We start from the raw sequence: 26,455 nt of genomic DNA, 5'->3' as shown, positions 1-26,455 counted from the left end.
GTTTTTTTTATTGAGTTATGGTCAGTTTACAATGTTGTGTCAATTTCTGGGGTACAGAACAATTCTTCAGTCATACATGAATATACATATATTCATTCTCATATTCTCTTTCACCATAAGCTACTACAAGATCTTGAATATATTTCCCTGTGCTATACAGTGTTAACTTGTTTATCTATTCTATGTATATCAGTCAGTATCTGTAAATCTTGAACTCCCAGTTTATCCCTTCCCACCCTCCTACCCTCTGGCAACCACAAGTCTGTATTCTATGTCTGTGAGTCTGTTTCTGTTTTATATATAAATTCATTTGTCTTTTTTTTTTAGATTCCACATATGAGTGATATCACATGGTACTTTTCTTTCTCTTTCTGGCTTACTTCACTTAGAATGACATTTTCCAGGGCCATCCATGTTACTGTAAATGGCATTATTTTATCATTTTTTATGGCCTTGTAGTATTCCACTGCATAAATATACCACAACTTCTTTATCTAGTCATCTGTCAGTGGACATTTAGGTTGTTTCCATGTCTTGGCTATTGTAAATAGTGCTGCTATGAACATTGAGGTGCAGGTGTCTTTTTGAATTAGGGTTCCCTCTGGATATATGCCCAGGAGTGGTATTGCTGGGTCATACGGTAAGTCTATTTTTAGTCTTTTGAGGAATCTCCATACTGTTTTCTGCAATGGCTGCACCAAACTGCATTCCCACCAAAAGTGTGGGAGGGTCCCCTTTTCTCCATACCTTCTCCAGCATTTATCCTTTGTGGACTTTTGAATAATGGCCATTCTGACTGGTGTGAGGTGATACCTCATTGTGGTTTTGATTTACATTTCTCTGATAATTACTGATATAGAGCATTTTTTCATGTGTCTATTGGTCATTCATATGTCTTCATTAGAGAATTGCTTTGGGATTTTCTTTATGTGAGTTAAGTGATGCTCTGTTGAATGACTATTCCATGTGAGACCCTAACCATGAGACCTTAGTAAGGAAAAGTTCTGTAAAGTGAAGCATTCTTCTCACTCTTTTTCCAAAAGAGTATTTGTTTGAGCTTCATGCATTTTTCAAAGAACATTTGTAAATAGATATTTTAGGGAAAGGAGGTAGAAGAAACTGAATTAGTAGGATAGCTACTAAAAATTTCCACTTTCCTGTTCTATGTCATTACTCCATTTGACTTCAGTCCTTTGGTTTCTAAAGTTACATGGTCTTTAAGGCAAATGTTTGTGGACTGGGTTAAACGCACACCTTCAATTATGATAAGCGTTCATTTACCCCATCAATTAAAATTGGGATTGTCCCAAAGATTTCAGGTTGCTGGTAGCATCTGTTCTTCAAAATTGTTTCTTTCCCATTGTTTCTTTTCCTTTTCATGCCTTTTTTAAAAAAAAAAAATTGAAGTATATTCGATTTATAATGTGTTAGTTTCTGTTGTACAGCATAGTGGTTCAGTTATTTATATCACTATATAAATATATATATATCTTTTTTCTTTGCTTATAGACATTTACTTTCAAAGTTTTTTCAAACCTTCTGGTTGTAGACGTTCTTAGGAAACATTTTACATGAGCTACTTTCTCCCATTGTGCCATCTACACATTGCCTGATAGAACTCAGTTCCTTTGCTTGATGAATGCATTCAGAAACACAGGCTTGGGCCACTCTAGACCAGTTGTTGTCCTACAGAAATAGAACATGAGCCACATACATAATTTAAAATTTTCTGATAGCTTCATTTAAAAAGTTAAAAGAAGCAACTGATTCACTTTAATTTAACCAAATACATAAACATATTTCAACATGTAATCAATATAAAAATTATTACTGAGATGTTTTACAGTCTTTCCACCTGTTTTATTGAGATATAATTGACACGTAATGTTGTATAAGTTTAGAGTGTACAACGTACGGATTTGATACATGGATATTTTGCGAAGTTTTATAGTCTTTTTTTGTACAAAGTATTCAAAATCTGGTAGGTATTTTACACTTAGAACACACCTCAATCTGGACACTAAATTTTTATTGGAAATAATTAGTCTATATTTAAAAGTTATAAAATTGACAGTTGAAAAATATATTCACATACCGAAGTATTTAAAAGATTTCCAGTAGTTGAATCAGGTATTAGATTTACATTTTAAATATAAATTAATTGAAATAAAACAAAACAAATGTAATTACTTAGTTGCATTAACCGTATTTCAAGTGCCAGTGTTTCAGACAGTGCAGCTCCAGACTGTTGTTACTCAAAGTGTGGTCCAGGGACCAGCAGCATCATCTGGGACCCTGTTAGAGATGTAACCTCACTCTAAATCTCAGCAGCTAGTTTCCCAGGATTCAAATGCACATTAAACCTTAAAAAGCATGCTCTACCAGTGGTCAGTAAACTTCCCATAATGGGCCTTATAGTAAATATTTAAGCTTTGTGGGTCACAGATAGGCTTGGTTGCATAGTCTTTTTTGATTTTTTTTTTAATAAACACTTAAACATATAAAAATCATTCTTAGCTCATGGGCCATTTAAAAACATGCTGCAGGCCACATCTGACCCATAGGCCATAGTGTGCTAATCCCCGTCTAGACCACAACTTTTAAAAGAACAAAAGAATCTGCAGCCCTTTCTGGTGGCCTAGTCACCTGGCATATTCTCATTATAACAAACAAACAAACAAACAAACGTAACTAAAAAGATCTCATGAATTTTACAGGGCAAATTTGTCATTACCTAACCGAATGTTACACATACCCTCTGACCCACACACTTCTACTTCTAGACATCCATTCTACAGAAACATACTATTATTCACACACACACACACACACAGAGCAATTATATATGTTTAAGGATATTTGTTGCAGCATTGTTTGTAAAGGCAAAATATTGGAAATACTGTAAATGTCCATTAATAAATGTTCTAATAAGGTATGATATCTCCTTTCTGCAAAGCACTGTAAAGTTGTTAAAAAAAATGACTTAGATCTATACACAATGACATGGAAGTATGGCCAGGATATGCTGCTAATTGGAAAAAAAGACAGTTACAGAACAGCATGTTCTCATTTCAAAAATTGAAAACACACATGTCAAACATGTGCACACACAACCCAAATTAGTTCAGTGATCACCCCTGTGGAGTGAGTCGAGGTAAAGAGGCAGAAGGGACAGTGAACTTTCACTTTTGCCTTATTAAGTATCTCTGTATTATAACAACATTTCAATAGATAGGTACCATCTCTGTCATAAAAATAATTTAAAAGGTGGTTTTGAATATATGTATGTATATGCATAACTGGGATATTGTACACCAGAAATAGACACATTGTAATTGACTGTACTTCAATAAATAATTAAGTAAATAAAATATAAAATATAAAATAAATAAATAAATAAATAAATAAATAAATAAATAAACAAAAGATGGTTTTGATTTGTGGGCATATGACTACCACCTTCCTTTATAGTCTATGCTGTTCTATTCGTAGTAAGCATATTGAGCATGTAACCAAAAATTAATCACTTCAGGCATTTCCATTTCTGGTAATGAGGGTCAGAATCTCAGAGAGGAAGAAAGTAAACTGAGATGTGCCCAACATTCTGCAGTTCTTTTCTCCTTGAGGCTTTTCCTGACCCAAAATAGTATAAGCATACCTCAGAGAGAGCAGGTTTGGTTCCAGGCTCCTGCAATAAAGCAAATATCCCAATAAAGCAAATTATGTGATTTTTTTTTTTTTTTTGGTTTCCCAGTGCATATAAAAGTTATGTTTATACTACACTGTAGTTTATTAAGAGTAAGCAATAGCATCATGTCTAAAAATAATGTTCATATCTTAATTTTAAAAATATTTTAGTGCTAAAAAATGCTGACCATCATCTGTGCCTTCAGTGAGTCTTTGTCTTTTTGCTAGCGGAGGGTTTTGCTTCAATATTGATGGTCGCTGACTAATCAGGGTGATGGTTGGTGAAGGCTGGGGTGGCTGTGGCAATTTCTTAAAATAAGACAACCATAAAGTTTGCTGCATCAGTTGACTCTTCCTTTTACAAATGATTTCTCTGTAGTATGTAATGCTGTTTGATAGCATTTTACCCACAGTAGAAGTTCTTTCCAAATTTGAGTCAATCCTCTCAAACCCTATTGCTGCTTTATCAACTAAATTTATGTGATATTCTAAATCCTTTGTTGTTATTTCAGCGATCTTCACAGCATCTTCACCAGGAGTAAATGCCATCTCAAGAAATTTCTTTACTCGTCCATAAGAAGCAACTCATCTGTTCAAGTTTTATCACGAGACTGCAGCAGTTCAGTCACATCTTTAGGCTCCGTTTCTCATTCTAGTTCTCTTGCTATTTCCTCCACATCTGCAGTTACTTCCTCTACTGAAGTCTTGAACTCATTCAAGTGAGGGTTGGATGACTGGAATCAACCTCTTCCAGACTCCTATTAATGTCCATATTTGACCTCTTTCTGTGAATCACCAATGTCCTTAATGGCGTCTAGAATGGTGAACTCTTTCCAGAATCTTCAATCTGCTTTGCTGAGATCCATCAGAAGAATCACAATCTATGGCAGCTATAGCCTTATAAAATGTACTTCTTAAATAATGACTTGAAAGTCAAAATGACTCTTTGATCCATGGGCTGTATTATGGATGCTGTGTTAGCAAGCACGAAAACATTAATTGTATTGTACATCTCCGTCAGAGCTGTTGGGTGACTAGGCGCATTGTCAATAAGCAGTAATATTTTGAAAGGAATTATTTTTTTCTGAGTAGTAGGTCTGAACTGTGGGCTTAAAATATTCAGTAAATCATATTGTAAACAGATGTTGCAGTTGTCCAGGCTTTGTTGTTCCATTTATAGAGCACAAGCAGAGGAGATTTAGCATAATGCTTAGGGGCCCTAGGATTCAGGGTCCTTGTAAATGAGCACTGATTTTGACTTACAGTCACCAAGTGCATTAGCCCCTAACAAAAGTCAGCCTGTCTTTTGAAGCCAGGCATTGACTTCTCCTCTCTAGCTATGAAAGTCCTAGATGGCATCTTTAAGGCTTTTTTGTCTATATTAAAAATTTGTTGTTCAGTGTACCACCTTCATTAATGACCTTAGCTAGATCTTCCGAATAACCTGCTACAGCTTCTACATTAGCATTTGCTGCTTCGCCTTGCACGTTGATGTTATGGAGACGGCTTCTTTCCTTAAACCTCATAAACTAACCTCTGCCAGCTTCAAACACTTCTGCTGCAGCTTCCTCACATCTTTCAGCCTTCACGGAATTAAAGACAGTTAGGGCCTTACTCTGGATTAAGTTTTGGCTTAAGGAAATGTTGTGGCTGGTTTGATCTTCTTTCCAGATCACTAAAACTTTCTCCATATCAGCAATAAGGCTGTTAAGCTTTTTTTTTTTTAATCATTTGTGTATTCACTGGAGTAACACTTTTTTTTTTCCTAATTGAAGTATAGTTGGTTTACAATGTTGTGTTAATTTCTGGTGTACAGCATAATGATTCAATTACACACTCATACACATATATATATATATCCTTTTCATATACTTTTTAATTATAGACTATTATAAGATATTGAATATGGTTCCCTGTGCTATACTGTAAGACCTTATTGCTTATCTATTTTATATACAGTAGTTAGTATCTACAAATCCTGAACTCCCAATTTATCTATTCACCCTTCTCCCCTGGTAACCATAAATTTGTTTTCTATGTTCATGAGTCTGTCTCTGTTTTGTAAATAAGTTCATTTGTGTCTTTTTTTAAGATTCCACATATCAGTGATATTATAAGGTATTTTTCTTTCTCTTTCTGGCTTACTTCACTTAGAATGATGATCTCCAGGTCCAGCCATGTTGCTGCAAATGGCATTATTTTGTTCTTTTTTATGGCTGAGAAGTATTCCATTATATAAAATATACCACAACTTCTTTATCCAGTCATCTGTTGATAGACATTTAGGTTGTTTCCATGTCTTGGCTATTGTATATAGTGCTGCTATAAACACTGGGGTGCATGTATCTTTTCAAATTAGAGTTCCCTCCAGATTTATGCCCAGGAGTGGGATTGCTGGATCATATGGTAAGTCTGTTTTTAGCTTTTTAAGGAATCTCCATACTGTTTTCCGTAATGGCTACACCAAACTACCTTCCCATCAACAGTGTAGGAGGGTTCCCTTTTCTCTACACCCTCTCCAGCATCTATTGTTTGTGGACTTTTTAATGATGGCCATTCTGACTGGTGTGATCTTAGCAGTGTTCTCCTAGGGCAGTCTACCAAGGCAACAGAAATAAAAGCAAAAATAAACAAATGGGACCTAATTAAACTTATAAGCTTTTGCATAGCAAAGGAAACAAAATAAAACAAAAAGACAGCCTATGGAATGGGAGAAAATATTTGCAAATTACGTGACTGATAAGGGCTTAATTTCCAGAATATACAAGCAATTCATACAACTCAAACAACAACACAAAACAACAAAAATCCAAAAATGGGCAGAAGACCTAACCAAACATTTCTCCAATGAAGACATAAATGACAAACAGGCACATGAAAATATGCTCAATATCACTAATTATCAGAGAAATGCAAATCAAAACTACAATGGAGTAACACTTTCAATTTCCTTCAAGATTTTTTCCTCTGTGTTCAGAACTTGGCTAATTGTTTGGTGCAAGAGGCCTAGGGTTTAGCCTACCTTGGCTTTCAACATGCCTTCTTTACTAAGCTTAATTATTTCTAGCTTTTGATTTAAAAGTGAGAGACGTGTGACTCTTCCTTTTACCTGAACACTTAGAGGCCATTGTAGGGTTATTAACTGGCCTAATTTCAATATTGTTGTATCTCAGGGAATGTGGAGACTGAGGAGAAGGAGAGAGATGGGGGAATAGCTGGTTGGTGGAGAGTCAGAACACCACATTTATCGATTAAGTTCACCATATTGTATGGTGCAGTTCTAATCCTAACCCCAAAACAATGACAGTAGTAACATCAAAGATCACTGATCGCAGGTCACCAGAACAAATATAATAATAATGAAAATGTTTGACATATTACGAGAATTTCAAAATGTGACACAGAGACATGAAGTGGGGAAATGCTGTTGGGAAAATGACACCAACAGACTTGCTCAGTGCAGGGTTGCCACAAACCTTCAGTTTGTAAACAACACAACATCTGTGAAGCACAATAAAATGAGGTATGACTGTATGGAGGTGAGACACTGAACAGAATGCAGTGGAAAACTAGGAAGCTGGAAAACCAAGCAGAACTTTTGACAAACAAATACATTTAAAAGCCACATACATTAGCATAAAACACCAAACTAGGAATAAATCTAATGAATGATTCCAAGTCCTAAAATTCTACACTAGAAACTATAAAACATTATTGAGAAAAATTAAACAAGATCTAAACATATGGAAAGAGGTGAGATATTCATAAATTGGAAGACTCAGTGTAATAAATATGTTAATTCTATCCTATATTGATCTACAGTGTCAATGTCATGCCAATTAAAATCTCAGGAGATTTTTCTGTTTTCTTTTTACTCAAATTGATAAGCTAATTCTAAATTATGTGGAAATGTAAAGGGCCAAGAATAGTCAACGTAATTTTGAGAAAGAACAAAGCTAAGAACTTACATTATTAAATATCAAAACTTAACATAAATCTATGGTAATTAAGACAGTGTGGTATTGGCCCAAGGACAAGCTGACTAGTGGAAAAATATGCAGAATCCAGAAACAGCCACACGTACCATCAACTGATCAACTGGATATCGATGTGGAAAAAAATGTGTATCTTTACTTCTGCCTCACCAACAACAAAATAAAATTTAGATGGACTGGATATCTAAATGCAAAATGTGAAACAATAAAATATCTTAATAACCTCAAAGTAAGCACAGACATAAAAAGTAGTAACCATAAGAGAAAACAATTTAGAAAAATGATAATACTAAGATTGGAAATTTCTGTTCCTCAAAGACAGTATTAAAGTGCTAAGACACAGCAGGGAGGGTATAGCTCAAGTGGTAGAGCACATGCTCAGCATACACAAGGTCCTGGGTTCGATCCCCAGTACTGCCTCTAAAAATAAGTAAGAAAACCTAACTACCTCTCTGCTCCAAAAAGTAAAATAAATTTTAAAAATTAAAAAAATAAAGTGTTAACACACAAAAATGAGGAAAGATACATGCAATACATATCTAGTCGTACACAAACTACGTCACAATCTCCTCTAAACCAATAAGAAAAATCCAGACAACTCAATAGAAAAAAGGGCAAAATACTTGAAAAACGTTATAAAAGATTATATCCAAGTGGTCAATAAACATATGAAAAGACGCTCTATTCCCTTAGTCATTGTGGAAATGCATATTAAAACCACAATGAGATACACTACATATGAACCAGAATGGCTAAAATAAAAAAGATGGAAAAATATCAGTGCTAGTGAAGATGTGCAACAACTTTCATCTTCAATTCACTACTGGTAAAAGTATAAATTATGACAACTACTTTGGGAAAATAGTTTGGCAATGTCTACTGTGGCCGAACATATGCATACCTGTGACCCAGCAATTCTGCTCCTGGCTATATACCCACGCATACAAATGTTCACCTAAAGGTATGTACTAAAATATTCCCTAATAGCACTATTTTTTAATAGCTCCAGGCTGGAAACTACCAAATGCCCATTAACCATCAAATGGATAAATAAATGAAATACTATACAGTGATAAGAACGAATTATCTGTAATCTAACAAACAATGTGGACAAATTTCACAAAAATAATATTGCACAAAGAAGCCAGACACAAAAGAAGACATTCATGGTAGTTAGAACCTAAGATGTCCTTCCATCATTTATGCCCTTCTTTAAAACCTTCTGCTTGAGTGTGGACTGGACCTCACGACTCACTTCTAATGAATAAAATGTGACAAAAGTGATAAAATGTCACTTCTGAGATGAGGCTGCAGACAGACTCTGGCTTCCACCTTGGGTTTCTCTCTCTGTCTCCCACATTCTCAATGTGAGGAAAGCCTGTTGCCATATTGTGACTTGCCCAATGGACAGGACTATGTGGCAAGGAACTAAGGCAGGCCTCAGTCCAACAACCTGCAAGGATCTGAATCCTGCCAACAACTGCGACCTGGACATTGATCTTCCCCGAGCTGAGCCTTCAGATGAGGCCAGAGTCAGAGCTGACAGCCTGACTGCAAATTCATGACAGGCCATGAGCCAGAGTTACCCATAAGCCATGTGCGGATTCCTGACCCACAGAAACTGTGAAGTAATAAATCTTTGTAGTTTTAAGCTGAGAAATTTGGGGTTGATTTTTTATGAAGAAATAGGTGACTAATATGCCATATGGTTCCAACTGACTGGCAAATACGAAAGCAGGCACAACTAAGCTGTAGTGTTAGAAGTCCTTATAGTAGTTACCCTTAAAGAGGGTTAATGACTAGAAGGGGGAAACAGTGGGGCTTCTTCGGTGCTGGTTATGTTCTGTTTATTGACCTGGTGCTGCATACATAGTTGTGTTCAGTTTATGAAAATTCACCAAGATGTACACTTAAGGTATGTATGCTTTTCTATAGCAGTGTGATGGCTAATTTTATGTGTCAACATGACTAGGCCACAGGGTGCCCAGATCTTTGGTCAAACACTATTTCTGAGTGTCTCTGTGACAATGTTTCTGGATGAGATTAGCATTTGAATCAGTAAACTGAGTAAAGCAGATCACCCTCCACAGTGTGGGTGGGCCTCATCCAATCCACTGAAGGGCTGACTAGAATAAAAGACTGAGTAAGAAAGAATTCTTTCTCTGCCCGACTGTCTTCAACCTGGTACATTGGTCTTCTGCCTTCAGACTCAGACTCAGGTCGGAATATAGCACTGACTCTCCTGGGTCTGGATTTCTCAGCCTCTGTGATTGCATGAGTCAACTCCTTATGATAAATCTTTATGTATATAAATCCTATTGGTTCTGTTCTGTGGAGAACCCTGACTAATACAGATTTTGGTACCAAGAGTGGTTCTAGAAGGACAGAATTACTAAGGTTGAGTTTTCTAAACTGGTTCTGAGGTTTCTGGAATTGGCTCTCTAATCTAATTAGATACAAAGATGCTAATGATTCTGTTTCCAGTGGTAAAGAGAGGACTTAGAGTCCATGCATGATCTGCCACTGGAGATATGCAAAATATCTCCATTTCATATTCCTAATCTACCACTTATAAGAAGTGAGGAGCTAGATTGACTGTGTATATGATACTTTACAACATTTAAAAAAATATAATATAATGAGGTTGACTAGTTGCTCCTAATGTCTCTGTATAAAGTGGTGAAAGAAAAGAAAGAGCCCAGGGATTCAAATTCCCAGCTCAGGAGCCACAGAAATGACCTGAAAGCTTCTATGCGTGCCCTGAAGGAGACCCTTAACTCCTGTAGCTGCAGGGCTGAGACTGTTGAAAATCAAGCACAGAATCTCATCCTATGATTGGCTCAATTAGAAAGCAAGTTGAACTTTCAGCCTGTACCTACGGCCTCATGGGGAGTTTCCTACCATCAGTTGACAGAGGAAGAGACTTGGGCTTGGTTTATAGACGGTTCTGCGTGATATGTAGGCACCACCCCAAAATGGTCAGCTGCAGCACTGCAGCCCCTCTGGAACATCCCTGAAGGACTGTGGTGAAAGGAAGTTTTCCCAGTGGGCAGAACTTTTAGCAGTGTACCTGGTTGTTCATTTTGCTTGAAAGGAGAAATCGCCAGACATGTGATTATACATTGATTAATGAGTGGGGTCCAGTGGTTTGGCTGTATAGTCAAGAACACAGAAGGATCATTGGAAAATCGGTGACAAGGAAATTTGGGAAAGAACTATGTGGATAGACCTCTCTAAATGGGCAAAAAATGTGAAGATATTATTATCCCATGTGAATGTTCACCAAAGGATGACCTCAGAGGAGATTTTTAATACTCAAGTAGATAGGAGGACCAGTTCTGTGGATACCAGTCAACCTCTGTGGATAGCTCTAGCCATCCTTGTCATCACCCAATGGGCTCATGAACAACGTAGCCATGGTAGCAGGGATGGAGTTATGCATGGGCTCAGCAACATGAGCTTCCACTCAATGAGGCCAAACTAGCTACTGCCAGCAGCAGAGACCAACACTCAGTCCTTGATAAGTCACTATTCCCCTGGGTGATCAGCCAGCTACCTGACGGCAGGTTGATTACATTCAACTGCTTCCATCATGTAAGGGGTGATGATTTATTCTTAATAAAAGAGACATTTTCTCTGGATATTGATTTTCATTCCCTGCATACAATGCTTTGGCTAAAACTACTATCTGTTGGCTAAACACTCACACAGCATTTCTTCTAATCTAGGAGCTCACTTCACAGCAAAAGCAGTGTGGCAATGGGCCCAAGCTCAAGGATTTCACTGGAGTACCTTATTTCCCACCATCCCGAAGCAGCTGGTTTGCCAAAATGGTGGAATGGCCTTTTGAAGACTCGATTACAGCACTAGCTAGGTGGCAATATCTTGCAGTGTTGTGGCAAGGGTTTCAAGAAGGGTATAAATGCTCTGAATCAAAATCCAGAATATGGCACTGTTTCCCCCATAGCCAGGATTCACAGGTCCAGGAATCAAAGGGAGGAAATGGGAGTGGCACCGCTCACGATTACCTCTGGTGACCCACTAGCAAAATGTTTGTTTCCTGCTCTTGCACGTATATGTTTGCTGGCCTAGAGGTCTTAGTTCCGTGGGAGAAATAATTCCACCAGGAGACACAACAATGATTCCATTGAACTGGAAGTTAAGACTGCCGCCTGGTCATTTTGGACTCCTCATGCCTCAGAATCAATAGGCAAAGAAAGGAGTTACTGTGCTCGTGCTGACTGGGGTGACTGATCCTGACTACCAAGGGGAAATTGGACTGCTACTCCACAACAGAGGCAAGGAAGAGTATGTCTGGAATACAGGAGATCCCTTAAGGCATCTCTTAGTATTACCATGCCCTATGCTTAAGGTCAATGGAAAACTACAACCCAATCCAGGTAGAGTAACTACTAATGGCCCAAACCCTCCAGGAATAAAGGAGCACCATGACCAGCTGAGGTTCTTGCTGAAGGCGAAAGGAATACCAAAAGGGCAGTAGAAGGAGGTTGTTATAAATACCAGACACAACCACATGACCAGCACAGACACGGGGACTGGAATTTCCATGAGAATTTCCTCCTTATTTTGTTAGGAATATGTCTGTGTGTGTATAGCAAATGTCTTTTTTTCTTTCCTCTCTTATACTGTTGTTGTGTGAACACAAGTACTGACTTTATATCATAGTATTTAAGCGTTGTTAATTTTAAATCATATCTTAAGCTAAAGGATATCAAGAAGAGTAAACATCACTCAAGTAATTTACGTCCTTTTCTGGGGAAGGAGTTAGTGTGTTTTCAGTTGTTCGCAGAATAGTTGTATCATGTGAGGTGGAATTACAACCTTATTATTATCATTATTTGGAGATTAAGTATGCTTCAAGAGATGCTTGTGGGTGACAAGGGTGTATTTGTGATTATTAATTTTATGTGTATGGAGAGAGAGAAAAAAATGGAAGATACAGAGAACAATGCGAAAGATATGTTAAAAATGTTTAACATCACATAATTAGGGTCCCAGGACATATACATAGATATATATAAAGAAAGCTTAATTTTCATGTATTATTAATTGCCTAAATGTAAAGGATTAAATTTTCCAATTAAAAGACAAAGATTATCAGATAGAAAAACAAAGCACAATACAACTGAACACTGTTTATGAGACACTTTCAATATGGGATACAGAAAAACTGAAAATAAAAAGATGGGATTTATAGACAAGGCAAACATCAACCTGAAGAAAGTGCGTACAGTTATATTAATGCCAGACAAAATATATGTTAAGACAGGAAGCATTACTAGGGCTAAAGAAGGATAATGAGGAAAGAGTCAATCACCCAGAAGATAGGATGATTTAAATTTATATGCATCTAATAACACAGCCTCACTACGTATAAAACAAATGAACAGAACAAAAAGGTGAAACACAAATCCACATTCATTGTGGGAAATGTTAGCACATCTCTCTCAGTAACTGACAGGACACACAGAACCAGTAAAGATATATAAGATGTAAACAACAAGATTAACAAACTGAATCTAATTAATATATACAAAATACTACTCCTAACATCTGCAGAGTACACATTCTTTTCAAAAATACTGTAACATTCACCCAAATTCGCCATATCTTGGGCCATAAAGCAAGTCTGGACAATTTTTGTGTGTGTGTGTGTGGTTCTAGGTAAATTGGGTTAGTGAGAAAGGAAGCAATATTTATGGAGCTCCAATCATGTTCCAGTTACTGTTCCAAGCCCTTCCACATACACTTTCAGTTATTCTGGTAGTCCATTAACATGGCATAAATTATTCTAATTTTACAAGTTAGAAAATAGATTCAATTGGTCAAGTAATTTAGTCAGTGTCAAGCCTAATCTAGCTCCAAAGTCCTGGCCTTCTCCACGTTCCACATTGCTTCCCTTGCAGCAAACTGTCCTATTCTAAAAATAATGTTGGTATTATTTATTGTACTAAGTGCTTTACATACCTATTCACCTCTTATTCTCAAAACAACTCTGGAAGTTTGGAATTACTATCTTCCTTTTATAGAGAAGACAAGCGAGGCTCAGAGAGGTAGTGTAAAGAACCTAAGATCATGGATACTTAGGCGATCAGAAGCCAGGTTTAATTCCAGATCTCCTGCTCTAAAGTCAAAACCACTCCCGGTTCAAAGGACAAAAGCAGGAACGCTTGCTGGGCTTGCGGGGAGGAGCGACTGGACAAATTTTAAAGTACTGAGATCGTACAGAATGTTTTTTTTTTTTAATATAATGGAATTAAGCTAGAAATCAATAATTAAAGAACAAACAGACAAAATCCCCAAATGCTGGAAATTAAGAAACACTTTTTAAAAATATCTAATGAGTAAAGAAGAAATTGCAATAAAAATTAGAAGATACTTTGAACTGAATGATTATAAAAATATGACAATGAAATTACTGGATGCAGATAAAACTGTGCTTTTTAGCACCTTAAATGTTTATGTTAGAAAAGAAGGCTGAATATCAATGATGTAAGTATAGGGAAAGAACAGCAAGTATGTAAACCCAAAGAAAGTGGAAGGAAGGAAATAATAAAGATTAGAATAGAAACCAGCAAAATTAGAAACAAGTGTATATTAAAGAAACAAAGACAAAAATTAGTTCTTTGGAAAGAATATTGAAATCTATAAAATCTTAGTAAGACGGATGAAGAGAAGAGAAAAATCACAAATTTTTGAGCCTGACAAAGAGGGTATCACAGCCGATCTTCAGACGTTAAAAAGATAGGAGTATAAACAATACATTTTTTATGCCAATGAACTTGGAAATTTGGAAAAAACCCACACCCTACCAAAAATGACGAAAGAGGAAATAGAAAAATCTGAATAATCTTACATTTATTTAATAAATTGAATCCATGATTAAAAACCATCCCACAAAGAAAACTTCAAGTCCAGTTGGCTTCACTAGTGAATTCTACCAAACAGTCAAGGAGAACACATATTTCTTTTTCTGGAACAGCTTAAAGAGGGAGCACTTCCCAACTTGTTTTGTGAGGACAAAATAACCTTGATCCTAAAACTGCCAAGGATACTATAAGAAAAGTATAAGCCAATATCTCCCATGAATTTAAATGTAAAAATCCTAAACAAAATATTATTAAACTAAACACAGCAATACAGAAAAAGGATAATATATAAAGACCAAGAAATAAAAGTTTGGTTTCATCAATTGATGTAATCTCACAGAATCAAAAATTAAAGGAGAAAATCATGGGAACATATCAATAGATGCAGAAGAATCATATAATAAGATTCAATACACTCATTGTAAAAATTCTTAGCAAACTAAGAAAACATGGAAACTTCCTCTTGCAGGGTATTGAAAAATACCTACAGAAAGGCAAAATACTAAAACCTCTATCAGAAATTGGTAGTAAGAAAAATATAAAATTTCCTTAACTTAGGAGAGGGTTACACCCCAATAAAACCATTGGAAGTTGAAAATATCGTATGTTGAAAATGCACTTAATATACCTAACCTGCCAAACATTATATCTTAGCCAAGCCTACATAAGATGTGCTCAGAAAACACATTAGCCTACAGTTGGGCAAAACCATCTAACACAAAGCCTGTTTTACAATAAAGTATTGAGTATCTCATATAACTTATTGAAAACTGTACTTAAAGTGGAAGACAGATGACTGTGTGGTACAGAAGGGTTGTAAGTCTACAGGGTGTTTACCCTTGTGACCAAATGGCTGACTGGGAGTTGCAGCTCACTAAAGATGCCTGGCGTCAGGAGTGAATATCAATCCAGTGTACCGTTAGCCCGGGAAAAGATCAAAATTCAAAACATGGTTTCTACTGAATGTGTATCGCTTTTACACCTTCATAAGGTAGAAAAATCATAAGTGAAGCCATGGTAAGTCAGGGAGCATCTGTATATTGGCTATCATGATTTATATTCAACATTGTAGTAGAGGAACTAGGCAATACAATAAGGCAAGAAAAGAAAACAAAAGGTGTAAGGATTGAAAAGGAAGAAATAAAACTGCTATTATTTTACAAACAACATGATTGTATACATAGGAAACCCAAAGAATCACGAACAGTTAAAATCAATAAGTAAATCTGACAGGGTTGTGGGATACAAAGTCAACAAACAAAAGTTAATTATATTTCTAAATTCAGCAATAGACAATTTGATAATGAAATTGTAAAGCACAAGTAACATTTATAATAGTATAAAGTAGCCAATAACTAGGTATAAATCCAATGAAAAGTATAGAAGACCTCTGCAGTGACAGTAAAAAAATCATTACTGAGATAAAAAGTTCTAAATAAATAGAGGGATACGCCATATTCATGAACTGGAAAACTCAATTTTGTAAATGTCAGCTCTCTCCAAATTCAAAGCAATCCAAATAAAAATCCCAGTAGGTGTTTAGGAAATTGGCAAGTTGATTCTAAATTTACATAATACAAGGTGCTAAAAATAACAGAGTTAGCTTTGAAGAATGAATGAATTTGGAAGATTTATACTGCCAGATGTTAAGACTTAAAATAATGTTGCAGTAACATGATAGTGGGATATTAGCACAAAGAAGGCAGACCAATGAACAGAACAGAGAGTCTGAAAATAAATCCACACACATACAGATACTTAATTTAGGATAAAAATGACAAATGCAGAGCAATATGGAAAGAATGGCTTTTTCCATAAATGGTGCTAGATTAATTGGATATCTTCAGGCGGAAAAAAATGAACATTGACCACTACCTCAGATCATACATAAAAATGAATTCCTGCCATATCAGTGATCTAAATGTGAAAGTTAGAACAACCATGGAAGAAAATACGGGAGAGGAGCTACATTAACATGAGGGAGGCAGGCCTTTTAAAAACAGAACACAAAACATAAAGAAAAAGATTGATAAATTGTATTATATTAAAATCAGGCACTTCTGCTCATCAAAAGACATCAGTAAAAGAATAATAAGACAAACCACAGAATGGGAGAAGATATTTGCAGACATGTCTGACAAAGGACCTATATACAGAATGTAATAAGAACTCTTAGAAATCAAAAAAGATATTTTAATAGAAGAAGATTTGAATTGGCAATTGACCCAAGAGGATCACTAAATGGTCAATAAACAGAAAAATTTGCTCTTTTTCATTAGGTATCAGGGAAATGCAAATTAGCAGAACAATGAATATCACTGCCCCCACCCCCCGCCAACCAGAATGGCCAAAATAAAAATGACTGACAATACCACGTGTTGGTGAAGATGTGGAATGGAGTAGATTAATTTGCTCGGGCTGCCATAACAAAGTAGCAGAGACTGGGTGGCTTAAACAACAGAAATTCATTTCTTCGCAGTTCCGGAGGCTAGAAGTCCAAGATCTAGGTGTCAATGGGTTTGGTTTCTTCTGAAGGCCTCTCTCCTTGGCTTGTAGGTAGCCGTCTCCCCCTTGCGTCTTCACATGGTCGGTCCTTCATCTGTGTGTACTTGTGTCCTAATTTCCTCTTCTTATACAGACACTGGTCATATTGGATTAGAGGCCACCATGATGACCTTATTTAATTACCGCTTCAAAGACCCTATCTCCCAATACAGTCACATTCTGAGGTACTGGGGAGTTAGGACTTAAACATATGAATTTTAGGAGGATACAATTCAGACCATAACCTGGAGCAACTGGGTCTTGCATATACTGGGAATGTAAATTGATATAACTGCTTTGGAAAATGGTTGAGCAATATTGACTAAAGTTGAGCAGACACACATCCTGTAACCCAAGGATGACTCATTTCTAAGTGGATAGACAACAGAAATGCAGACAAGTGCGCATCAAAAGACATGTACAAGGACGTTCATAGAAAAAAAAAAGAATGTTTATAAAGGTGCTCATAATTGCTCCAACTGGAAACAAACCAAATATCCACAGTGGATAAATGGATAGCTAAATTTTGGTATATTCATACAACAGAATTCTATAGAATAATAAAAATGAATTATCTATTGCCACTCCCAACATAGGTGAATGTCATGAACATACTGTTGGGTGGAAGAGGCCGGACGTGAAAATTTACATTCTGTACCATCTATAGAATTGCCTTAGCATTAAGTTGGAAGATAGGCAAAACTACTCTGTGGTGTCAGAAGACGAAGCAGGATAGTGACTGGGGAGTGGGAAAAAGGGGGCTTCCGTTCCTTGATCTGGAACCTCACCTTGTGCAATTTTCCTCAGTGTCTCAGTACATTAAGGAAAGTAAAGCACCTCAAGCCAGCCTGATACTAGTCTGCAACTGATTTTTAAAAAGCCACCTTGGCCAAGACAGTGCAATCAGTGTCTCTGTCGTCCGTCTATGCCAGGTAGGAGGCCACAAATAACAAATTGGCATCATTCTCTCCGAGTGCTGACAGCATTTGTAATTCAGCTCCTCAGCAACAGTTTGGAAAATTTCTCCCCAAAGACTACACTTCCCATGGTCAAAAGAACATTACGTGGACTATTCTTAGAAAGAGGAGCTTAGATAAGGGGCTTCTTTTCATTACAGAATTGAGAAGGGATTCGGGAGAGAAAACAACTTGCTTAAACAGAACAAGAATAGAGTCCAGCCATTTTACCCAAACACTGTCTTGATCCCAGAAGGATCAGAAATGAATTTTCAGCACAGATCTCCCTTAAGGACTTAGTTTCTTTATTCCCAACTGATTATTTAGCTGAATTTGGGCATTAGGTGTCCCCAGGCTAGCTGAGTTCTCAGTTACCATTCCCAAACCCCTGTCTTCCCTCTGTCTTCCTGGATACCATGGAGACCGGTAATCAAAAGCAAGTTTCCCCTCCTCTTCCATGTCCCGTGGGGCAGAGCTGAGCACTCAGAATTGCAGCTTTGTATTTCTCTAGTTTTGATGTAACAGGAAAAAAAAATTGAGCTAAGTAGAGAGTTACCCTTGGAATTCTGAAGATTTGGCATCTGTGTACCTCATGTGATTCTGGGAGAATTCTGTATCAAAAACAGAACTTTTTTTTTTTTTCATGACGATCTTGGTTTTTCGAATATCCCAGTAACTGCAGGTGGGGATTTCCTCCTACCCTGGTGCCTCGCTGGCCCAATGCCATAACTCTTTTGCTCTTTCAGGCTCAGGAGAGCAAAATTCTGGCAGGCTTCAAGGGAGATTTTGGAAATAGATGTGGTGGTTACTAAACCCATGCACAAGAGAACACACTCTATTCCCCGATGTATCCCACTTGCTCTTGTTTGGACTTGTTTTGGATCCATAGGCCCTCTTTTAAAAAAAATAATTCACTAAGTATGTAATTTGAGTGGGTTTCACTTAAATTTCAAATTAAAAAAAAATTTCCCTTCAGGAACAAATTTCTTGTTAAGAGAAAGGAACTTACTTTTTCCCCTAGCATATGTCTGGCTGCCTCTCTGAGCACAAACCCTATATATAATCCTTGAAAAGAAGGGCAGGGAGGAGGGGAGGAGACATTTCCCAAAAGAATAATTGTGACAATATCTACAACAGCATGTCCTAAGAGGAAAAAAAAAAAAAAAAAAAAAAAGAACCTGGCAGTTTTCAGAGTAACATGACACGTGGAGAAAACCATTCTAGATAATTTTCTTCTCATGGCACACTGCGGGTTTTAATTCTTTTGACTGAAACCCTATAAGTCTGCTCCCATGTGGAACATCTCACCGATGACCACCCTGTTTAAATGTACTGAATCCCATGTCCAGTTCTCCTTATATTTTTCCACTTTTTTCCCGACAATATTTACCACCTTTTAATATAGCGTTCAGTTTATCTCTGGTTTCTGTCTATTGTTGGTGGTCTGTCTTCCCCTGCTAGGAGACCCCAGGAAGGCAGTGATCTCCCTCTGGCGTGTTCCCTGGTGCATACCAAATGCCTAGGACCCTTCCTTGTACACAGTGAGCACTTAGTACCTATGGACAATTTGAAAATTCAGCACCTTAACTAACCAAGTGCCAACAAAGAGTTTTCATCCTCTTGCCGCAAATCAAACCAAAAGCTTTGATTAAAATTTCTCTGCTGTTATCCAAAAGGATACTTAACATATTTTCCAGACACAGGATTGGGTTACATTATCTTGTGTCATAATACCATTCAAAACAAATGATTAATGAATGTTAATCTTCTAATATCAAGGTATAAAAATTCTGGAAATTAAAAAAGTATGTATATCATACATACATACTCTATGATGTAAAGCAAATTTGGGGTTAATGGAAGATTCTCTAAGGAAGAACTTAAAGACACAACACATTTGTCTTCAATCAAGGCATGAAGTGTCTGAGGGACAGCCCATAAAATGTCCATGTCCAATTATAATTGTTAAAACTTGCACGTTGGATGCCTGGTACATGCCAGATGCTTTGCCTGCATTACCTCTAGTTTCCTCAACACCCCTTCAAGATCAGAATTATCATCCACATCCACAGATGAGAAACTGAGGCCCAGAAAGGAGAAATAACTGGCTCAAGGGCACACAGATCTCATATGAGAATATGGGTTTGCTGAGCCCCCGGGTTCATCCCCAGACACCATGCTAGTTCCCCAGAAAATAGTGCGATGTGACTTCATGTGATGCTCACATATGTCACTGGTTTCATATTCTTAGTCAACACATATGCTTCGAGTAACTGTTATGTTCACAGCACTGTGCTGGCTTCCTTGGAGATCTCTGTTAAGAAGCTTGCCATCTCGCTGGGAGGTGCTCCTGAACCTGGGGCAGAGGATGCGACATGGCATGTGAGTGAGATCCGCATAGATGCTATGGGAGCGCTGAAGAGGGAGAAGCCCTTACGGGCCGGGCTCCATGCACAGGCTGGCCCTTCACCCTCCAAGTGGGACAGGTGCCACCAGCTACCTAGGTTCTGCTGCCCAGCTGTCTGTCCGAGCACCACGCGGCAATTCTCGCGAGAAGTGACCTTTTCCCCCAACTGCGCAGTCTCCGTACAGGGCTAACCGGAGGGCGCTGCCTCGCACTGGTCCCGGATCTCCGTGGAAGCTGAAGAGGCGCCTCCTTCCTCTCTTGGATGATGAGGGGAAGTCGGGAGGCCTGGGACCCACACTCGGCCGATTACAGTCCCACTGCCGGGACCTTGGATCTCGAGTGAACGACACAAAGATGGCAGACTACCTGCCCTCTGCCAGGACCCAGGTGAGCGGAGGCCGGACCGAAGCAGCCACATCCTGATTGGGCTGCTCCTGGGATGAGGAAATGACTCAGGTCCCAGAGAGCAGGTTCATCTCCCATCAGTTCTGGGAGTCCCTTGAGACCGTCCCATAAACCTCACTGTAGTTGATACAGTCCTAAATTTATTGTCCAGTCTTTACTGGAAGAATGTATCTTTTTTCTTTACCTTCCGCCCCACCCCCTGAATTTAACATTGATAGATATAGTTCATGGAAAAAAAAAAAAAAAGACGTTTTAGAGACAATCATCAGGGAATCAGAAAGTGAAATCTGCTTTTAGGAAATTGTTTACCTGCTCTGATGCTTTCTCCACAGGCTGAAGAATGTCTGCTGCTTACTCAAAAAAGTTGAGAAATTTCAGTGTTTTCTTCATTCCTCTAAAGTTATCTGAAGCTTAGTAATCACACAAGAAGCCACTAGGAGTCATGGGAGACGTCAGCCCCTCCAGGTAGATAGAGGGGGCTCTGGATGAGGGGTGAAGGAGGATGATACCAGGGCACTGGGTGCCCTGCTGGTTTTGCTCTGTGGGATGATGCAGGGGGAACCTTCCTTGTATTTTGGCCCAGAGCACAAGATCTTATCTGCAAAACCGCATCACTGTGTCTGGTCCTGAAACTAGGAAAGAATTAAGACTGGGATGACCCACTTACTGGGTGCATGTTGTACAGCTCAACACCGTCATTATTTTCCACAGTGCGATGGGCTGATTCACAGAGTATGTTTTCAGAGCACATCCGCCCCTTTAAACTCTGCACTCAGAGTTACAGTGCAGAACTGGAACTTGAATTCATCAAAGCCAATTATTCCAGTTCCTTTATTTTTTTAAACTCGGAGTTTTTCGTTTAAAAGTTGTCATGGGAAAATAACTTAATAAATCCCTTTAAGCATAGAAAACTAGGGCAATTACTGACAGTTTAAGAATTACTGAAACATTTTTAAGTTTTTTGATTTATGTTCTAAAGGACGTAAGTAATCCTTTTTTCTTTTTTTTTCTTTTTGGAATGGCTTCAGTTAATTTCAAAGACTGACACTGGCAAACAGACAGTTCAAATCTAATTAATTATCTGGCTGTGCCCACAACGCTCACACCGTCAAAACATTGTGGTTGTAGCTGATTATCTGAGATTCTCCCCCACTGAAATAATTGCACACACCTTTTTGGCCATGACAGATACATGTACAGGGTGAATTACAAGAAGGGAAGGTGCCCCCTCCCTGAGGGGAATCAAGTTTTGTTTGTTTACTAGTGACTCATAAATTTAGTCACGCATTAAATATCCAATGTCTGATGTAAAACATTTAAAATCCTGAGGTCTTTCCTTGAAGCAAAAATACATGGGTCGGGTTAACCAATTGCCTTAGAAGCTTTGGACCATAAATTAGAAAATCCCACAGCTGGGGAAAGCAATGGGGCAACGATCCCAGGGATAGTGTGGCTCAGAAATCCATGGGTGAGCAAACCCAGTGAGGCTGGGTGGTGGGTTTCTTTTAGTTTATCATCAACAGCAAGCTGAAGGCCAATCACCTTCCACCATTGGAGAGAGTGACACGTGCCCAAGTGGCATTCACTTGGAGTTGATTAGTGTATTAAGGGGTGCATCCAAAAATGAGCACACAGTTTATGATTCATACTTACACTTAACCTAAAATTTTTATTTTTTTCCCCATGCACTGATAAACTTTAAAAATTGGAGAAGAGAAAAAAATATTTGACCCTGAAACTCCTCTTGGAACAGCTACTTAGGCAGAAGATAAAACAGGACGGCCACATGTATATCATTGCTAAGACCAAACCTTTTCAATTTACCCTGTGAAAAAGACATATTCTGCCACGTTTTAAAAAAATGCCACAAGCCTTATCAGAGTCACAACTGAGTAGTGGTATGTAGGTCTGGAGTACAAATACAAAAATAAGTGTTGGAACAGGCCACGACATGCCACGTGCCCCATCAGATGCATGTTTTCTTTCACACAAAAGTTTGGAATTCACCACTCCAGGGTGAAAACTGCTTGTCAGTCCAAACCCTGGACACTGAAACTAGGGGCCAGCCCAATGGTAACTTTTTAAAAAATTTACTTTTTTTAACGGAGGGCCTAGAGATTGAACCCAGGACCTTGGGCATGCTAAACATGAACTCTACTACCGAGCTATTTCCCTCCCTTGATGATAATGTTCATGTGTGACTCAGGTAGTTTCTAAAAGGCAAGGAGAGAGGCTCAAGTACTGTTGCCCTGTTTCCTATAGGTGTCAGCTGTGATCAGGAGAAGCTGGTTTCTTTGGAGGAGAAACCTGTGTGAGGTAAGACAGAGAAGAGCAGCTGAATTAAGGTGTATTAACAGAAAAGCTGGACAGAACAGGCCAAAGATGGACTTCCACGTGGTTATCATTGATGATTCAAGGGAGATTGGTGTTTAGACTCAAATGTCTGAGAATTACTGCAGTTCTGTCCACAGGGCCTGCGATTTGTCTAGGGCTGATCTTCTATCTTCCAGTGCCTGCTGTGCAAGGCAGAACTGAAGTTGGCAGTGTGTGCCTCCTGCTCGGAGGACTCTACCAGCACCAAGTCCTTTGGATGGGGGGCAATGCAACAGCTAACTCCATCGCTGAGTTGCTCCACTAGTTCCAAAATGCCCCCAGCTTTTTGCCTTCACCTTTTCAGCCATCAAAAAAGTTTACACTAAGGAACCAATTGCTGATGGAAGGTTAATTTGTGGGAAGGCCTCATTATCCTAGGAAAAAATAGTACCCCCCAAAAAGGGCAGGAGTGGAATTGGAGTGAATCCACTTAAAACAGGAACCAAAATTTCATAGTGCAGTGAAAAAAAGATATGATTAAGGCTTTGTCTTGAAAATTGAACAAGCATTTCAAAAAGTTAGTTTTATTTTATATTTCAGAAAATGGGTTATAATTGTAATTATCACAATTCTTAAAATGAACAAAGACTGAGTCAGGTATTAATGGGGGAGGTTCTGTTCATGGTGTGTGATGATTTCTCTTCAGACTGTCGCAGTCTGATGACAGAGAAGGCACTTCAGTTTTCCCAAGAGCCTCCCTTTACGGTTTAACGCATTCTCTTTCATGTCCATATCCTATATCCATCGATTTCCCTTCCTCAGTTGTTAACCTGTCTGAATTGTGCCCCATCCAGCTCTGTCAGTGGCTTTGCTTGTGATACAAGCAATCAATATGACTTACACAGATTGTGTGAAATCTAGGTTGGTTGGTTGGTTTCGAGTTCACTTCGTGGTAGATCTGTTGTGTTTGTATCCCACTCCATTGCCAAGAAGAGACGGACTCCTCAAAATGATAACATGAAAGGCAAAATGACTCCTCTCTTGAGTCAGGAGATATGGGAATGAGGGTTTATTTTAACCATGACTAGTCCATTTATCATAGCCATTCATATTGTTATGTTATGATTACCTTGGATTCCCTGAGCAACTTCATAAATACCAGATTTCAGATAAAGAAATCCCCCTTCTACTTCCCAGAACTGAATAATTGCCCGTTTATTCCTTTCCAATAAATAAGCCTTTAAAATTGTGAATTTTCTTGAATACCTAAAGCTATATCCTAAAAATTTAATATATACTATTCTCATAATTATTTTCTAAACATAACTGAAATGGACATTTTTTATTATATCCAAAGATTTATTATACCCAAAAGATTTTTAGGACTTTTATTTTGATTTATAAGTTTGATTATTATGTTGATCCTTTTTATTTATCATTTAGTATTATTGCACTGTGTACAGTAGAAGTTCTACTCTTCAAGAATATATTCACATTTCTTTTAGTACCTAATGTAAATTCCTTTTGTGTATGTGAATATTCTGTGGGCGTTTGGAAAGAATGCATATTCTTTGGCCAATAGAGCATTGGTGTATTTTTACCTATTAGATCACAGTTATATGTTATTATTCAGATCTTCCATGTCTTTTTAAAATGACAAACTTGTTGAGGTATAATTTAATACTATGAAGTTCACTGATTTATGGTATGCAATTCAAAAAATGTAATTTTTGGTATATTCACAGAGTTGTATAAAAAGTATCATATTCTAATTTTAGCTTAACATCAAAATCTACTTCAGATTTATAATGATTTAGTTCTAGTGAAATATAGAAATTTTATTTCTAAATAGCTCCATTCCACCTCCTCTTTATGCTGTTATTGTTATAAAAATGATGTCTTTAGTTGACCTAAAACAAATAGACTGCTACATATTTCTTTAGTAAAGATGGGTTCATTTGGGATCAGCAGGGAATTGCAATTGGGGTCAGCAACCACGGCAAGCCATGTGCAAGTCCCCATAAGGCAAGGGAGAGGGCATGCTTTTATAATGGGGAAAAGGAATTTGGGAGGGTTGTAATAAACAAAGAGTCTATGCCTTTTTACTGGCTGAGTCCTTACCAGGAAAGAAGAGTCTTTGTCCTTCCTGCTGGTCTCTGTATTGTCACAGGGCATGAGAGCTCCCCCTTCTGGTCTCCCCACTCTATTTAATTGAGGTTTCTGATTATTCTTTACACTTTATATGTTACAAATCCAACACTACATTATTATAATTAATTCATTATATACTCTTATGTGTTTTAAAGAAACAGAGAAGAAAAGAAAGCAAGTATTTATTTATAGAGTTGTTATCTCCTTATTTATCCTTTATTTTCTCTTCACTTATTACTATAGATTTGGGTTATCACCTTGTATGCTTTCCTTACCCCAATATAACTTTGTGCCCATCTTCCTTCTAGGTAACGTTATTGTCAAATATATTGTGTGCCTAAATGTTATAAACTCCAAAGTGCAATTATAGACACATTGTTTTATAAATCATTTTAGGGAATACAGGAGAAAAAATACACAGTTTTGTCTTGTTTTGAAATTACTGCATAATTACCTTTACCAATGCTGTGTGTGTGTGTGCTGTGTGTGTATGTGTGTTTGGGTGTGTGTGTGTGTTTGTATGCACATTCAAATTACTGTCTCAGGTTATTTGCTTTCTGCCTGAGTATTTCTTGTCATACAGGTGTGCTATCAATAAATTCTCTCAGGTTTTGTTTATCTGGGAATGTCTTTCTTTTGTCTTCATTTTTCAAGAGATAGTTTTACTGGGTAAAAGATTCACGTTTGCAGTATTTTAACTTCAGCACTTTGAATATATCATCCCAGTGCCTTTTGTTCTCCATTGTTCCTTATGAAAAATCTGCTGTTAATCTTTCTAGGGATACCCTGTATGTGATGAGTTGTTCTTTTGCTGCTTTCATCATTTTATCTTTGTCTTTGTCTTGCAATAAATTAACTATGATATGTCTGGATGTGAATCTCTTGGTTTATCATACTTGGAGTTGGTTAAGCTTTTGGCACTGTAGATTAGTATTTTTCATCAAATTTGTAAAGTTTCAGCCATTGTTTATTTTTTCTTTTTTTTTTTTTTTAGATTTTTTCAATGCTTTTTTCTTCTCTCGTTTTAATTGAAGTATAGTCAGTTTACAATGTTTCTGGTGTTTCTGGTGAACAGCATAATGTTTCATTCATATATATATATACACA

General features: G+C 37.6%; 1 long non-coding RNA gene across 1 annotated transcript; it reads left to right on the top strand.

The window, feature by feature from the left end:
* The first annotated feature begins 20,690 nt into the window (after nucleotides 1-20,690).
* On the top strand, nucleotides 20,691-23,202 carry LOC116665712. The gene is made up of 3 exons (XR_004322360.1): nucleotides 20,691-20,866; nucleotides 21,217-21,349; nucleotides 23,147-23,202. It is a non-coding gene; the product is annotated as an uncharacterized LOC116665712 (long non-coding RNA).
* The last annotated feature ends 3,253 nt before the right edge of the window (nucleotides 23,203-26,455 follow it).

This window comes from Camelus ferus, chromosome 9 (assembly GCF_009834535.1).
Source record: "Camelus ferus isolate YT-003-E chromosome 9, BCGSAC_Cfer_1.0, whole genome shotgun sequence".
NCBI classification, from domain to species: Eukaryota; Metazoa; Chordata; class Mammalia; order Artiodactyla; family Camelidae; genus Camelus; species Camelus ferus.
The sequence above is the reverse complement of the archived record's forward strand: the minus strand, read 5'-3'. Positions and strand labels throughout refer to the sequence as shown.